The 16,852-nt window shown below is 41.3% G+C and overlaps 1 protein-coding gene across 1 annotated transcript in view; it reads right to left on the bottom strand.

Moving 5' to 3' along the window:
* The window catches only part of ARSB (arylsulfatase B), a 206,659-nt gene that overhangs the window by 130,613 nt on the left and 59,194 nt on the right, over positions 1-16,852 (bottom strand). The window lies entirely within an intron of this gene.

Here is a 16,852-nt window from a genome sequence, read left to right as displayed (position 1 = left end):
TGGCTAGACCTTGAATTTCCTGGTGCAACTTGACAGAGGTGAGAGGGCTTGAGGGAGTTAAATAAAACTATGTGCTGCCCTTGAAAGGACTTGCAAATGCTTTATATATTAAACAAAGAAACTCCACTTGGATCAAGCTCTTGACAAAGATCCAACCAATTAGGTAAACGGTATAGTCTCGAAAGGCAGTGACATTTCATGCAAGGAATACTGAATTGGAAGCGTGGAGACTTGGACTCTTGGTCTACTTCTGTCACCGCAAAAGGTTTCTGGGTCAAAGTTTCCTCACTTAGGACCATGTGCCCTTATCCTCTTCTTCATCATTTCATTTATGATATTAGCTTATGCTCACACATATTTTTTTTTCCAGAGAGTGCTTGACTTAGTAAGAATTTCCCTCTAACAACAGCAACTTTTGGGTTTATTATAAAGTAATTCCACATGTTTAAGAATAACTCTAAAAAATAATCTGTGTCTGTGTTCTTAAGTTGTAGGGAAAAGAGAGAGAGATCAGACCATTACTGTCTCTATGTAGAAAGGGAAGACATAAGAAACTCCATTTTGATCTGTACCCTGAACAATTGCTTTGCCCTGAGATGCTGTTAATCTGTAACTTTGCCCCAACCTTGAGCTCACAGAAACATATGTTGTATGGAATCAAGGTTTAAGGGATCTAGGGCTGTGTGGGATGTGCCTTGTTAACAAAATGTTTACAGGCAGTATGTTTGGTAAAAGTCATCGCCATTCTCCATTCTCGATAAACCAGGGGCACAATGCACTGCGGAAAGCCACAGGGACCTCTGCCCAGGAAAACCGGGTATTGTCCAAGGTTTCTCCCCATGTGATAGTCTGAAATATGGCCTTGTGGGATGGGAAAGACCTGACCATCCCCCCAGCCCGAGACCCATGAAGGGTCTGTGCTGAGGAGGATTAGCAAAAGAGGAAGGCCTCTTGCAGGTGAAATAGAGGAAGGCCACTGTCTCCTTCCTGCCCCTGGGAACTGAATGTCTTGGTATAAAACCCGATTGTACATTTGTTCAATTCTGAGATAGGAGAAAAGCCGCCCTGTAGGCGGGAGGCGAGACATGTTGGCAGCAATGCTGCTCTGCTACTCTTTACTCCACTGAGATGTCTGGGTGGAGAGAAGCATAAATGTGGCCTACGTGCACATCCAGGCATAGTACCTTCCCTTGAACTTATTTGTGACACAGATTCCTTTGCTCACATGTTTTCTTGCTGACCTTCTCCCCACTATCACCCTGTTCTCCTGCCGCATTCCTCTTGCTGAGATAGTGAAAATAGTAATCAGTAAATACTGAGGAAACCCAGGGACCGGTGCCGGTGCAGGTCCTCTGTATGCTAAGCGCCAGTCTCCTGGGCCCGCCATTCTTTCTCTATACTTTGTCTCTGTGTCTTATTTCTTTTCTCAGTCTCTCGTCCCACCCGATGAGAAATACCCACAGGTGTGGAGGGGCTGGCCCCCTTCATAAAGTAAGAAGAATGTCATCTAAGGTCCAATAAAAATAAATGAAGAAGTAGAAATTAATGTTGTATTAGTCACTGCCCCATCTATTGTTACATCACATCATAATACATCATTGAAATAGCATTGATTATCAAAGTTTCCATGATAATAGAATGTAAGACTAAATTTTCAGTGTAAAAATAAGAGAGATATGGATAGGTCTTCTAAAAGCAGAAAAAAGATGAAAACTTCTAAAGGATAAAAAGATGGGTAGGGTTGGGAAATATCCCCTTTAGAAACAGAACATCTCTTCTATTTCTAGACCAAGTAAGTTCAGACAATGATTACTTCAAAAATATCTGAGCACACTAAAAAAATTTTTAAAAATCCAACTATCTGAAAATATAAAATCTCTCTAGAACAGCTCTCAAGCAATAGTGTGTCGAATCACCTAGAAGTCTTGTGAAAACAGACTGCTGGGAACCATCTCCAGAGCTTCTGGTCCAGGAAGGGGCCTGAGAATTTGCCTTTCTAACAAGTTTCCAGGTGATAGTGATATTGCTGCTCCTGGGACCATACTTAGAGAACTATTGCTCCAGAAAAAGATTTAATGGCTAATACAATAAAGTCAAGTGATCTTACTCTGTATTTTTGTTGTTGTTGTTCTTTTAAATCAACAAAAGTGATTCAAGTGTCAAGTGTGGTTGAATGGTGAGAATGAAAAAATAAGCAAAAAACGAAGGGGCATTGAATCAGTGCAGAATAGTCAGAAGTTACACACAGAGAAAATGGATGTATCTTACCTTCGGTGAGGAGTAAATTATGAAAGGACTGTAGCTACTTTCTGAAAGGTAAAATTGTCCTGACTCAAGGATGAAAAGGTATGGGAAAGGGGAATGTTTTATAATAATGAGCCCCTGGGTCTATACCTGATACCAGTGGTTCTCATCCTGGCTACATTATAGAATTACTTGGGCACACTTTGGGAGGCCAACGCGGATGGATCATCTGAGTTCAGGAGTTTGAGACCAGCCTGGCCAACATGGTGAAACCCCGTCTCTACTAAAAATACAAAAATTAGCCGGGTGTGGTGGTGCACGCCTGTAATTCCAGCTACTCGGGAGGCTGAGGCACTAGAATCGCTTGAAACCAGGAGGCGGAGGTTGCAGTGAGCTCAGATCGCACAACTGCACTCCAGCCTGGGGAACAGAGTGAGACTCCCTCTAAAAAAAAAAAAAAGAATAACTTGGGCAATTAGAAACTTGAAAGGGGGCTTTCCGGGTGATTTCCAAGTACAGAGAAGATTATGAACCTGCCTACAAGGTGTTCTACTCTGCAGAAAAGATGAAGTGTTGAATCACAAAGAGACGAGAGACACAGCTTTCTATGGATGGCGATTTTAATTCCCATGACTGGACCACAGAATCTCAATACAAAGACAATGAGGTCAAGATAGATTAAATGATATGCAAGAGGCTGTACAGCTAGTTAGGGGCAAATCCACAATTAAAACTCTTTTCCTGAAGCCCATCCAAATTTCTGTCTACCATATTATTTGACTGAATTTGCAATAATAATTTTAAAAATAGAAAAAAGGTGGTATTTGGGGAGAATCTAAAATAGAGATCTCAGTACACAACAGTAAGGTCAATTATCACATTGGAGATTCCAGTGGTTTCAATAAAAATATCCACTATAAGAAACTAAGAAGTCAACACAGGCTTTCATCAATTCTGAAACTACCTCTAATGTAAACAGACCTTTCACTATCTACAAGCCAAGTGGTTCCAGTGAGGTTGGTTACTGACGTTATTGTAGTACACAAAAGCCATGGGAAATTGAAGCATAAGGAAAAAGACAGAAGATGGACTACAGTGATGTTGTCTGGCAACCTTAAGAGATCACAGACAAGCTCTTCTCCAGCAAGCTCTTTCTCATACTCCATCAACGATATCAACATATTGCACTGGGAGAGGTTTGCTAGAAGGAAAGTGAGGTCATGGAGTGATTTGGTGAAGCCCACAGCTCGTCTGTGACTCAGCCTACTTTATGGGACTCAAAGTGAATTAAAACTACATTTTAAAAGCTGTGTCTTCCACCTGGTTCTCATCACTGTTTTTGGCTAGCAGGAAAAGGGCCTGTCAGTTTTATCTGTGGGAGGTAAAAAGGAACAGCACATTTCAGAGAAAAGCAAATAAACATATTTGCTGCGGTGGTTTCAGGTTTACCAATGCAGCAGGTGGGTCAGGAAGCACAGCACCGATCCCAATCACTGCAACATTAACATTTTGCTCAACCAAACATGATGTCACATGGCCCATGAGAAAGCATGTTTTGAGCTCATAATATGAAATAGAGGTCAGACAGGAGCTTCTCCCCCATGTGACCAACGCATCTACATTTTACAGGAATTTCTTCCTCTTGGGATCAATTCACAATACCTCTATCCATTTCCATGTCTTGATAAAAACCAAATAGACAATCAGAAATTATTTTTAAAGCAGCTTTGCTGAAAGAATATTCAAGGCATTAGAAAGAAAGAATCAATATATCATTTTGATCACTTAAAAGCTTTTTTTCATGGTTACTCAAAACCCACGCAGAGCTAGGAGATAGGGCTCAGTGAATCAGAGGGATTCTGGAAGACCATTTCCTGGTCAGCTGGAGCAATGTTGCCTGCACCAGTCCTATCCCTACCAGCCAAAAACTGTGATGAGAACCAGGCTTTTAAAATGTAGTTTTAATTCGCTTTTTTTTTTTTGAGACGGAGTCTCGCTGTCGCCCAGGCTGGAGTGCAGTGGCGCGATCTCCGCTCACTGCAGGCTCCGCCTCCTGGGTTCACGCCATTCTCCTGCCTCAGCCTCCCAAGTAGCTGGGACTACAGGAGCCCACCACCTCGCCCGGCTAATTTTTTGTATTTTTAGTAGAGACGGGGTTTCACCGTGTTAGCCAGGATGGTCTCGATCTCCTGACCTCGTGATCCGCCCGCCTCGGCCTCTCAAAGTGCTGGGATTACAGGCGTGAGCCACCGCGCCCGGCTTAATTCGCTTTTGAGTTTCATAAAGTAGGCCAAGTTACAGACAAATACAGCAGTGTGAGGTAGACTTTCTATTTTTCCTATCCTGTTGTGTGATGGAACTTACTTATTTCTTTTGATTCTCAGGTTTCTCATGCTATAATTAAACACAAATGTGGCTCCTATCATTTTATTTTACAAAAGTGAGTTAGAGCCTCTTAATCCATATTTCAATATAGGCTCAGTGTTACATATTTGTGTTTGGAGCTGAAATCCACAGACCTGCCAGCTTAATGCATCACAATTATTCTCTGCTACTATGTGTACATGTTTATACCAAAGTATCACATTAAGGTACCCAAGATTTCAGCTGGGGGAAAAAAAATTTCTTTGCTAGCTGTAGTCACCTAAATAATGATTTCTTAAGATGACTGCTATTGTTAAAACTCATGTTTTTAAAAAATTTTTTAGTGTCAGAAAAATTTTCACTATAAAAGGTTAAATATTTACCTTAGGAGTAGAATAATAATAATTCACATTTTCCTCTTTATACCTTTCAATACCATGATTTTTTTTTTTTTTTTTTTTTTAGACAAGATACCACTTTATCACCCAGGCAGGAGTGCGGTGGTGCAATCATAGTATGTTGTAACCTCAAACTCCTGGAATCAAGTCATCTTCTCACCTCAGCCTTCTGAGTAGCTGGGATTACAGATATGTGCCACCACGCCCAGCTAATATTTAAAATTTTTTTTTCGAGACAGGGTCTCACTATGTTGCTCAGGCTGGTCTCAAATTCCTGGCCTCAAGTAATCTTCCTGCCTTGGCCTCCCAAAGTGCTGGGATTACAAGCATGAACCACTGTGCCCAGCAGCCACATATTAATATTTTTTATCAGAAACATTATCAAATTTTTAATTAAAATTAATGAATAAATAATAAGGATTTCTTTCAAAAACTGACTTTAAATCTAAAATCATGCGGTTTATTGTATAATAAAGTCTAATCTGGTAATCCAAAAGTTAGAAAGTATTATTTTAAATATTAATTTACAAAGAGGAAAGAAATGAACTAGGAAGTACTACCTTGTTTTACAGAGAAAAGTAACATTTCAGAGCCTATTATTTAACAATATAAAAGAAAACAAGCCCTTAATGTGACCACCAATCCTTCTCAATGCTACACCTTGTTGGACAGAATGGCCCACGTATCAGAATGGAGCAGCCCAACAAATACTCAGAGCCATCAGATGATGCCAAGGATACCTCATTATTCATTTTATTTCATGAAAGTCTTTGTTTTTGAGACAGAGTCTCGCTCTGTCACTCAGGCTGGCGTGCATGATCTCAGCTCACTACAATCTCCGCCAGGTTCAAGCGATTCTCCTGCCTCAGCCTCCCGAGTAGCTGGGACTACAGGTACCTGCCACCACGCCCAGCTAATTTTTCTGTTTTCAGTAGAGGCAGGGTTTGGTCATGTTGGCCAGGCTGTTCTTTAACTCTGGCTCAAGTGACCTGCCTTGGCCTCCCAAAGTGCTGGGATTTATAGGTGTGAGCCACTGCGCCTGGCCTCATGAAAGTCTTCTTATGGACATTAAACGTTCCTATTATTTTTCTAGTAATTTGCCGGGCAATGGGCTACTTTCTTTAGTTTTTGAGCTTGCTCCTTGTTCCTTATGTGTGTATTTTTGCCTAGAAGAGACATAATTCAGTTCTGGCAGAAACTTTCCCTTTTGTCAAACAAATCTGGTTTTCACTATCAATGTGCAATCAGCTTGGTTTCTGCTTCCCAGTCATTTCCTGGATACCTTTTTGAGTTATTTGATAATTACTTGACCAAGAACTACCACTGCCACCTCTAATCAATTAAAATTGACACAATTTCTAGGCCCTTGGATTTTTTTTTTTCTTGAAATTTCATCAGTCATGACCTTAGGACCTTTCTGAGCTGCACTGATACCGTAACTAAAAGGAAAACAAGTGATTCCAGGAAAAGACTATCTGCATTGAGGATCGTGATTAGGAAAGCACTTTGTTAATGTCAGTCGAAGGCAAGCTAACTCTACACACTAAAAGAAAAGATGTCCTACAGGCAATAATGAGAAAGGTCAAATAGGCTTTCTACTAAATATGGATACTACATTAATTTGGGGAAAAAAAGAAAAGGAAAGTGAGGGTATGAATAAGAAGGTAAAATGGAAGTTGACACCTACCAGATCTAAGTGGATACTACAGGTTGAATATTCCTTGTCCAAAACGCTTGGGACCAGAAGTGTTTGGGATTTAAAATTTTTTGTGGGATATTTGCATATACATAATGATACATCTTGGGGCTGGGATCAAGTCTAAACACAAAATTCATTTATGTTTCATATACACATAGCCTGAAGGTAATTTTATACAATATTTTAAATAATTTTGTGCATGAAACAAAGTTTGACTGCATTTTGAATGCGACTAGTCAAAGAAGGTCATGTGTGGAATCTTCCACTTGTGGCATCATATTGGCTCAAGAAGCTCCAGATTTGGGAGCATTTCAGATGGTGGATTTTCAGGTTAGGGATGCTCAACCTTTACAGCCTTTATGTAGTCTTAGTTTGTGTCTTCATTAATGCTCTGAGATTAGCATTTATTACAAGTCTTCCTTAAGATCAATGATTCATTGTAAAATTACTGAAGTTCTGGATGAATATAACATGGTAAGCGCATATGACTTCCATAAAATCCAAAATATCCAAGATACTTACATCTCATATGTGAACAGCTGATAATAATTACACACTCTACCTTACATTTCTTTTAAGGCTCTCAGCAGGCAGTCTATGACAGCTTCCCATGCAAGTTCTAAGGCAAGATAAGAGGCAAAGCTGTGGCCAGGTGCCCTGACTACGGAGAGAAAGAGAACAAAGGCCCAGAAATCCTCCCTGGCCTGTTCCAGTCCAGAAGAAAGGAGACTGGGCCTGGGCACACAGACAAACTGTCTTTAGTTTAAAGAGGAGAACAGACTTTATCAGATTTCAGGGTTAATGTGGTAAAACACTAAACTTGCCTGTCTTCTGGGAAAATGCACGTAGAACAAGAGGTCACTGAGATGAGGACCCCTGGGAATCCTACCTCAAGACCCTCTGTTTCCTTCCCATCCCCAAAGACATCTTTCTCTTATTGATAAAAACAGAAAGATAAGAAGGAAGCTACAACATCAATTTGTTCTGCAGATTAAATGTTACATTAATGCCAAGTTTTCTCCTTGAGATTTATCATTTTCCTATTAAGTTGTATCATTTATCATGTCCTAAAAGCAATACAAGTGTGTAAGAAAATCAGGAATGGAGCAAAGAATGAGACAAAGGTTTAGTAAGTGGAGGTTGTTATTCATTGTTGGGGGGATCTTTTTGGCCTGTTTCTACCAGTAATTATAAACACATAGATACACACACACGTATTTCAATGTCAAACTTTAAATTATCAACTTGTTATGTGCCAAGCACAGGGAATGATATAGTGGTGAACAAGACAGACAAGGCCCCTGCTCCTATAAAGCTGAATTCTGGTAAAGGAGACAGGTGATAAATAAGGAAAGCAAATAATAAACGTTGAGAGAATTCCCACTGTGGTGAGTGCCAGGACAGAAACCAAACACTGTGATGGGGCAGACCATGAGGGAAAAGGGAGAGGGTGCAGAAGATAGAGGAGTTGACTTCTGAGCTGAGAATTAAAATGACCAGGAGTCAACCCTGTCAGGTCAGGATGAAGAGAGCTCTAGGCAGAGGAAGCTCAAGTTCAAAGGCCCTCTCTAATACAGTATTAGGTAGTTGGATACATTGTGCCAAAGTTCCTTTTAAACTACAGACTATATTCTATATACCTATAGTTGTCTGTTGTCAAGAAAAACTTAAGCTAAATACATAAAGCACAAAGGAACATCAACTCAAATTTTGTGATTATCATTACTTCTCTCTCATTATCTGTATAACCCACCTACTTAATTTTATTGAAATTTATTTATCTGATAGGATACATGCCCATCTGAAGTCATTTTTTTTTCTTTTTTGTCTGAGCATATGCATTTTTCTCAATTAAATCACTGGTTTTTTTAAATGCAATTGTGTTTGTTTTATTTTATTTTATTTTATTTTGAGACAGAGTCTCACTCTATCACCCAGGCTGGAGTGTGGTGGCACAATCTTGGCTCATTGCAACCTCTGCCTCCTGGGTTGAAGTGATTCTCATGCCTCAGCCTCCAGAGTAGCTCGGATTACAGTTGTGTGCCACCACACCCAGCTAATTTTTATGTTTTCAGTAAAGACGAGGTTTTGCCATGTTGGCCAGGCTGGTCTCGAATTCCTAACCTCAAGTGATCCACCCACCTCGGCCTCCCAAAGTGCTGGGATTACAGGAGTGAGCCACTGTGCCCAGCCTGCAGTTATGTTTAAAGGTGGAATATTAAACCACAGGTTCAAGGGGGAATCAAGGAAAACTAGATATACTTCAATCAAATTTGGCCACCATCAGTTAATTTCTTAGAAACTTATAAGAGAACAGACCAAGAGACAGACACAACTCAAACGGTCACCACACTTCCTTACGCTGGCTCATCAGCATCATGAGACAGGTTTTCAACCCTAAAGACAATTCGTTCTAGTTTTTAACTATAAATTTGACTGAGGTGTAGAAAATAGATGTATTAGTAAATAGTAGGCTTATTGTTTCTCTTAGGAATTGTATTGTCTTCTAAATACAGCAACTAAATATTTGACATGTAATTTTATAGTTAATATATTTGCACATTAGGGATTTCTGATGGCACTATTACGTACATATTAAAACCACTACTCTTAATGCTTCTGTTAGCTGAAGTCAGAAGCTTTAGGAAGGCAACACATTGTCAGGTTTTTTTATTAAGTTATTTTCTACGTGGAATTAAACTTTATAGAAACTTTTCAGGGATGTTTTAATTCAGTTTATTGCAGAATGTATCAAATTTTATTTTAAGGGACTTTCTTACATTGAAAAAAATAAATTCCTTATTTTAGAATAGTTTTAGATATACAGAAATGTTGCAGAAAGTTTCCATATGCACCAAGCCCAGTTTTCTCTATTGCTAACAACTGACATTAGTCTCATAAATTTTAAGTGGCAAAAATCTCAATATCATGTGCACACACACACACACACACGCATGCACAAACACACATCTAAAGAACTTTCAACCCAACATGGTATTTCTGAAACTTAGAATCTTTCAAGACCTCTTCTTAATGCCTGATTTTCTAAAATGTTAGAATAACAGTGATTTATTAAATTAAGTAACTCTTCTTCAGACATTTTTAGAGTCAAAGCAATTTTTATCAAAAGGTCACTACCAAATAATTATCTAATTAGCAAAAACATTTTTTTCTCAGTTCAAAAAGTAATTAGAAATTATAACCATGAAGGGGTGCTAATTGGGTTTTCACAGAAGCATTAAGTGCCTGAACATTTTTTTCATTTGTTTCACCCCTCTGCCGATGAAAGTTACCCTGATTAATCCTTTCTCTTCTGCATGACAACACCAACATAAAATGCTGCAGTTGAGTACTGGTAATAGAGGATAAGGAACAGAGTCAATTAAGATTTGGGATTTTCCATAAGTGTGAGATTTCCTATTGATTGGCTACAATTTCAATACAGGAAGCTAGGAACCCCACTCTCCAATCTGAGAGAAGAAGGTGGAGTTGCAGAGAGAATGGAGCTCAATATTCCCTCATGGGCTCACCTGCTGTGACTTTATACAGCATGTTAGCTGATGTTCTGGTGAACCTGTGACCCACACTGGAGAATGATCATGACAGGGCAAGCTGTGGGGACCACATAGTCCTTATTCCATTAATGTCTGCTTACCACAAACATCAGCGCACTTGCAACATCCCCGTGGTTCTTGAATGTGGAGAAGCTGCCAGTGCCAGTAGCTAGTCTGGGATTGGACTTCAGGCAGAGTTCAGGTATGATCCAAATACCCAAGTTTGGTCAAGTTTGATTCACTTTTGTGTGTTTAGTGTGCAGCCCTGCACTGAGGAACCACTGAGAGAGTTACTTTATTTATTTATTTATTTATTTATTTATTTATTTATTTATTTATTTTTGAGAGGGAGTCTCGCTCTGTCACCCAGGCTGGAGTGCAGTGGCACGATCTTGGCTCATTGCAACCTCCGCCTCCTGGATTCAAGTGATTCTCCAGCCTCAGCCTCCTGAGTAGCTGGGATTACAGGTGTGTGCCACCACACCCGGATAATTTTTGTATTTTTAGTAGAGACGGGGTTTCACCATGTTGGTCAGGCTGGTCTCGAACTCCTGACCTCATGATCTGCCCGCCTCGGCCTCCCAAAGTGCTGGGATTACAGGAGTGAGCCACTGCACCCTGCTGAGAGAATAATTTTCTAATAGATGAAGAAGTAAAGCGTTCACTTACCCCTAAAAGAACTGCAGAGATTTTGAGTGATACACACCTCTAGAAGCCCAGGAATCAAGGGCTTTCCAATAAGGCAAACACAAAGCTCTCATCTGAATTCAGAGCACTGGCTGGTTTGCACAGAGCGCCGGCTGCTAAGTGCCCAGACTCCTGTTTAGCAAGCCAGTGTCCTAGGGAGCATGAATGCATTTTCAGGGAAAAAAAGGCCAGCTTCACATCCAAACCCCCAAGAGATAGGAGGAGGGAATTGGGACAGAGGAGCCACCTGTTACAAATGAATTCCAGAAAGGGTAACAAGTGTGTTCTCTGAGAAAAGAAATTGGGTGGCTGGAGGGAGGCAGACTTACTTTTCATTCAGATGCTCTTGTCATTTTAAAATTTTGTACTTCGTGTACTGTTGGTTCAAAAATAAACTAGGCTGGATGCGGTGGCTCACACCTGTAATCCCAGCACTTTGGGAGGCCGAGGTGGGAGGATCGCTTGAACCCAGGAGTTCAAGACCAGCCTGAGCAACATAGCAAGACTCTGTCTCTAATAAAAAATAAAATAAATTATTATTTAAAAGTGAACTCTGGATGAATTCATTTATCTGGAATAAGACTACTGTGCAGTCATCTGAGGAACACTTCAAACAGGAGACAGGATGGAAGTCAGGGGTAGAAAGATACACTGTGAGACTTAGGTCTTAGTGGTCCTCTACCCTGCTAGCCACAGGCCATACCTGCGGCGGGTTATCAGAACCCTCAGAAGGCAATAAGGCTGGGACAGCAGTGGGGGACACACCTCCACCACAGAGGATGGGGTGAGCATCCCTCAGCACCTGGATTCTTGTCCCCATAGAGCTCTGCACATCTGGTGATCTGACTCCAAATACTAACCCTTTCCAGCTCCTAAAACCATTCCTCTGTGCTTCAGCTCCTCATAGATCACCATCAGAAGTCCTTATATCCAGAACCTCTGGCTCACATTGAGATCTGGCTCTCCCCTGAGGACAACTGCTTCCTCTGCAGCCTTGTTGCTTGTTACTGCACTTCCTAACTTTTTCCCACCCTCCTTTCTAACTGCTGCCCCACCAGGTTAGAAGCCCATGCTATCAGACTATACTACTTGATTACAGGGATTTACAAACTCCTGGATCAGATCCGCCAGGAGTTTGTAGATTCTCCTTTGAAGATTTTAAGACCTAACATCCTACCAGTCTCTCCACTCTCTCATAATCCTTGATGAATTCAAAACTGACACAGATGATCTTTCCCAAAACCTGGACCCTCAATGACCTGTCCTTTTCTCCTTCCATGATCTAAATTTCCACTCTGCTAAAGAAACTCAATCCCAGAGTTATATCCTAGATCTTAAGATTATAAATATTTGCAAACCCTCCACAATCTCAGTTTCAAGTCTCACTCTCCAGTGACCACCAACCATCTTTCCAGCTCACTTCCTTTAGAGCTGAGCTGTTCAAAACAGTACCCACTGGGCACATGCGGCTAGAAATGTGGCTAGTCTGAATTGAGGTGTTCTCTAAGTATAAAATACACAACAGACTGTGCGTGTGTGTGTGTGTATACACACACATATATGTGTATGTACATACATATGTATGTGTATATATGTGTGTGTAAAAGACTGTAAAACATCTCATCAATAACTTTTTATATTGATTATAAATTGAAATAATATTTTGGATATATGGAATATCTAATTACTAAAATTAATTTCACGTGTTTCTTTTTTGTTTTTTAATGTGGCTATTTAAAATTACATATGTGGAGAAGATTAAAATCATATCATGTATCTTTTCTGACCACAATGCTTTGAAACCAGAAATCAGTAACAGAAGAGATCTGGAAAATTCACAAATACAGTATGTGGAAATTAAACAACATGCTCTTGAATAACCAATGGGTTAAAGAAGAAATCAAAAGGGAAGTCAAAAATATCTTGAGACATATCACTTAAATGTCTCTTTCATATCACTAAAAGAGGCATTGAAGAGGGTAGGAAAGACAGTCACGAACTGCTGCCATGCCTCACACATCTCCCCAGTAGCAGCTGCGCGGCACAGAGACAGAATCTGTGTTCTTGGGGGAAGGAAGGTGTAGCGATTGTGGGACTGTGCACTGGAACTCAGTGCTGCCCTAAAACAGTGGAAAGCAACACCGGCAGAATTCAGCTGGCACCCATGGAGGGAGCATTTAGACCAGCCCTAGCCAGAGGGGATCAACAATCCCAGTGGTTGGAATCGAAGTTCCAGCAAGGCTCACCACCATGGGCTCAAGTGCTCTGGGATTCTAAATAAACTTTAAGGTAGTCCAGGGTACAAGGACTGCAGTTTCTAGGCAAATCCTAATACCGTGCTGGGCTTAGAGCCAGTGGATTGGAGGGGGGGCGGGGTGGGGCACATGACCTACTGAGACACCAGCTAGGATGGCCAAGGGAGTGCAGCTCGCAGCCCTGGGAAAGACTACTTCTTTCCACTCGAGAAGAGGAGAGGGATGACTAAAGAGGCCTCTGTCTAACAACTTGGATACCAGCTCAGCCACAGTAGGATAGGGCACCAGACAGAGTCCTGAGGTCCCCATTCCAAGCCCTACCTCCTGGAGGACATGTCTAGATACATCCTGGGCCAGAAGGGAACCCACTACCTTGAAGGGAAGAACCCAGTCCTGGCAGCATTCATCACCTGCTAACTTAAGAGCCCTTGGGCTCTGAATAGTCAGCAGCAATACCCAGGCAGTACTTGCAGTAGGCCTTGAACGGGATTCAGAGCCAGGCTGGCTTCAGGTGTGACCCAGCACATTCCCAGCTGTGGTGCCTATAAGGAGGGATGTCTTCTGCTTGAGAAAAGGAGAGGGAATTGTAAAGGGGACTTTTGTCTTGCAGCTTAAGCATCAGCTCAGCCACAGTGAGGTAAAGTACCAAGCTGACTCTTGATATCCCTGATTCCACGCCTTGGTTCTTAGCATTTCTGGAGCTGCCCCTGGGCAGCGACGGGGTTTCACCATGTTGACCAGGATGGTCTTGGTCTCCTGACCTCGTGATCCTCCTGCCTCGGCCTCCCAAAGTGCTGGGATTACAGGCATGAGCCACCGCACCTGGACTATAATAACAGATTCTTAATCTTTCAAGCTCCAACCTGCTGTGAGTTGGTGAGGACAAGGGAGTCATTATGAACATGCGACTATAAGGAAACGCTTTTTGAAATTATCTTTGCTTGGACCGAAGGCAGAAGTTTGCATGTAGGTAGTTTATGTTGGAAGTGATCCCAGAGAGCAGGAGAGAAAGGCTGGGAGAGCCAAACAGGGAGGGAGGGGAAAAGCAACACCTGGATGTGTTATCAAGTTGGCTGACCACCGCCACAGGTGGCTCATGCTCCATCTCACTGGGACCCTTTGAGAATTCCAATAAGATTCATCTCACAGCTGGGGGATCCATGGGGGAAACATCCATCCACTGGTTCCCAGTGAGTAAGTGTGGCCCCATGGGCACTGACTCCCAGCACACCTGGGTTATGCACATGTGAGCCCCTCAGTGTCAGAAAACATGGGCTCAGGGCAACGCACTGTGATTGCCCCTGTGAGAAACTCACGAAAGCCTGCTCTGACCTGGTCACCATAGCAGCAGCTGGAACAAAATATGGTGCTTCAAGCATCTGCAGTGATGCACAGACGCGTCTACAACAGACACTGTCTTAGTAAGTGTGGTTTCTAAATGACAGCCTGGAGCTGAAGGATGCAATTGTGGCTTTTGCTTTAACTATGGATCACAGTCCCTTAAGCTCACGTCGTCATCTGAAAAACAGAGAATAACATACCTACCTCACATACTGGAAAAGACTTAAAACTAGAATGCTGCCATTCAATAGTTTTAAGAATTTCAGTAAGATTTAAAGACAGCAATTGGCTATTGAGTCATTAGCTCCTGCCTGCCCCAATCCTACCCAGTTGCAAATTCTGAGGACTTCAATGAATAGGTTCAGCTCTGCTCAGGCCCTAGAGACTGACAGCTTCATGTTGAGTCTACAGTTTTCTCTGCTACCCTACACTATTATGTGTGGGCATCTGTCTGCTTTCCAAATGTACATTCCAGTTTCCTGAAAGCGAGGTTCCAAGGCCTGCCCAGCCCTTGTGAACCTCCTTTTCCAGGGGGTGCTGGGCTCTGTCCACATAGCATGGCTGAATATGATCCTGCTTCTTCCTGGACCTATGGAACCTAAACATGGATATAATATTTGTAATTGCCCAGAGATTACTGCTGCAGTATCCTCACCAACCAGTGCAAAATGGCAAAAGCCCAGATAGTGATGATGATGAAGATAATAATAATAGCTGTATTTATTAAATTCCTGCTTATGCCAGGCCTGGTGCTAGGTGCTTTATGTGAATTCTCTCATTTAATCCTCACAATAGTCCTATGAGCAAGCTTTATCCCTATTTTGCAGATAACAAAACAGATGCTCAGAAAAGTAATTTATCCATAGTCACAAAATTAGTAAGTGGTAGAATGAGGGACTGAGCCTCAGGTCTGTACAATTACAGAGCCTCTATTCCGATTTAATCATTATGCTACACAGTCTCTCCAAGATGGGTCCTAAACCTGCCATGTCTACTTGGCCATGATAAGTCAGACTCCTTGTCAATTTTCTGGAGCCTGTCCTATAGCCAGCTCAGCCTCCTATCTATGGCTTTGCCCAGCCTTGGCTTCCCACCTTCTCCCTGTTCCCAACATGCCAAGTTGACTCTACTATTAACAATATTTTCCAAGGAATTCCAAGGAATTGATTGGACCTGGAATCTTTTTGGTACATTTCCATTTCAGTCATTTGACTTGAGCAGTCTTTGAAGTCAAAAAGTGATATAAAGTCCTCATGTATTCTTTGAGTTACGATTAAATCTAGGTTTATTACCAAGTTCCTATGATGAGCAATATATGCCCAAAGCTAAGACTAGTAAGAGAGCAAGGAGAATGTGCTTCAGGGAATAGACTGAACTGGGGTTGAGATAATGACATGTAACTTTAAAAGCAAAGCATTGTCCTTAAACACCAACACTTAAAATCATTTTTCTTTTCCAAAATGTGTCTCTTACTCTCTACACACTGTATATATACATGACAGGGAGAAAGATCCACCGACCATTATTTTCACACCTGCAAACATATTCTCAAAGTTCCATATGTTTTTCAAGGCCTCAATGCTTAAGAAAATACACCTTGGCTGACTGGTTGCATATCTCCAAGGAAGAGGCTGTTTATGTCTGCTCCTGTCTGAATCTTGAGACTTGGAACACCTTATTATCATGACCCATAATTTCTTCCTCATTTACAGTTCTCAGCAGGATCTCCAGTTGATGGCTACACAGACCGTGCCTTAATCCATAGGAACACAGTTTCTGCATTCAATGTAAAAAGTGATCTTGCTTAAGTCCCAAAATCAATTAGTGCTTCAAGACTTGGGAAAATATTATCAACAAAGGAATAGCCACCCAAGGAAAAAAGCAAATAAATTCCTGCAGAGAAAATAAATGCCATTCATTTCTAGTCACATACAGCAATAAAACTGATTAAATTCCTCACAAATATAAGCTGACAAAGCAGTGGGAATGTGATAATGAAGGTCTCATAGCTTCACAGGGACTTTGCCTCTGAGAAGCTAGCAAGGATGCCTAAATCGTTTTTATTACTATTGGGAGGAAAGAAGTAGCAAGACTGAGAATTCTTCTTTACCTCTGTTACAGTTCTATAAATTTTTATAAATAACTGTATTACTAAGCAAAGCACAGTGTAGAATTTAAGAAAAAGGAATGCCCCTAAAAATGAGATATACCTCCCCACTTTTCAGAACAGTATGTTCTGTCGTAAACAAGACACTTTACTATTCACATAGCCATGTGATACTATGATTGCAGCACCTGAAATGGAAAGTA

The sequence above is a fragment of the Gorilla gorilla genome, chromosome 19 (genome assembly GCF_029281585.2).
Source record: "Gorilla gorilla gorilla isolate KB3781 chromosome 19, NHGRI_mGorGor1-v2.1_pri, whole genome shotgun sequence".
NCBI classification, from domain to species: Eukaryota; Metazoa; Chordata; class Mammalia; order Primates; family Hominidae; genus Gorilla; species Gorilla gorilla.
The sequence above is the reverse complement of the archived record's forward strand: the minus strand, read 5'-3'. Positions and strand labels throughout refer to the sequence as shown.